At 45.6% G+C, this 1094-nt stretch overlaps 5 non-coding genes across 5 annotated transcripts; all 5 read right to left on the reverse strand.

Annotated features, from left to right (window-relative positions):
* Positions 1-142: 142 nt before the first annotated feature.
* Pmar_PMAR008627 lies at positions 143-214 on the reverse strand. Its single transcript has one exon. It is a non-coding gene; the product is annotated as a tRNA-Thr (tRNA).
* Positions 215-316: 102 nt separating this feature from the next.
* On the reverse strand, positions 317-388 carry Pmar_PMAR008628. Its single transcript has one exon. It is a non-coding gene; the product is annotated as a tRNA-Thr (tRNA).
* A 276-nt stretch (positions 389-664) lies between these two features.
* Positions 665-736, reverse strand: Pmar_PMAR008629. Its single transcript has one exon. It is a non-coding gene; the product is annotated as a tRNA-Thr (tRNA).
* Positions 737-838: 102 nt separating this feature from the next.
* Positions 839-910, reverse strand: Pmar_PMAR008630. The gene has a single exon. It is a non-coding gene; the product is annotated as a tRNA-Thr (tRNA).
* Positions 911-1012: 102 nt separating this feature from the next.
* Pmar_PMAR008631 lies at positions 1013-1084 on the reverse strand. The gene has a single exon. It is a non-coding gene; the product is annotated as a tRNA-Thr (tRNA).
* Positions 1085-1094: the final 10 nt, after the last annotated feature.

The raw sequence follows: 1094 nt of genomic DNA on the forward strand, positions 1-1094 counted from the left end.
TGCTCACAGAGCAGACGCTCTGCCACTAAGCTAAAGTGACGCAGAGAATGAGTACATAAATCAATAATCTTTCTGTATCTTTTGCGGAGTGAGCAGACCTGCTCCTGCTTCTCATACCCGACTAGAGCATAATGCAGCTGTAAGCCACTTGCCAGGATTGAACTGACGACCTTCTGCTTACGAAGCAGACGCTCTACCACTAAGCTAAAGTGACACAACAAATAATTGCATAAATCAATAATTGTCGTGTCCCCTTCACAGAATGGGCCATCTTGCTCCTGCTTCTCGTACCAGACCAGATATTTATGGTGTTATAAGCCACTTGCCAGGATCGAACTGACGACCTTCTGCTTACAAAGCAGACGCTCTGCCACTAAGCTAAAGTAACACACAAAATAACTGCATAAATCAATAATCTTCCTGTATCCTTTGCGGAGTGAGCAAACCTGCACCTGCTCCTCATACCCGACTAGAGCCTAATGCTGCTGTAATCCACTTGCCTGGATTGAACTGACGGCCTTCAGCTTACGAAGCAGACGCTCTACCACTAAACTAAAGTGACACACCAAATAATTGCATAAATCAATAATCTTCCTGTATCCTTTGCGGAGTGAGCAAACCTGCTCCTGCTTCTCGTACCAGACCAGATATTTATGGTGTTATAAGCCACTTGCCAGGATCGAACTGACGACCTTCTGCTTACAAAGCAGACGCTCTGCCACTAAGCTAAAGTGACGCACCAAATAACTGCATAAATCAATAATCTTCCTGTATCCTTTGCGGAGTGAGCAAACCTGCTCCTGCTCCTCATACCCGACTAGAGCGTAATGCTGCTGTAAGCCACTTGCCAGGATTGAACTAACGACCTTCTGCTTACAAAGCAGACGCTCTGCCACTAAGCTAAAGTGGCACATAGAGTGAGCACATAAATTAATAATCTTCCTGTATCCTTTGCGGAGTGAGCAAACCTGCTCCTGCTTCTCGTACCAGACCAGATATTTATGGTGTTATAAGCCACTTGCCAGGATCGAATTGACGACCTTCTGCTTACAGAGCAGACGCTCTGCCACTAAGCTAAAGTGGCGCACAAAATA

Source organism: Perkinsus marinus, assembly GCF_000006405.1.
Source record: "Perkinsus marinus ATCC 50983 genomic scaffold scf_1104296973058, whole genome shotgun sequence".
NCBI lineage: Eukaryota > Perkinsozoa > Perkinsida > Perkinsidae > Perkinsus > Perkinsus marinus.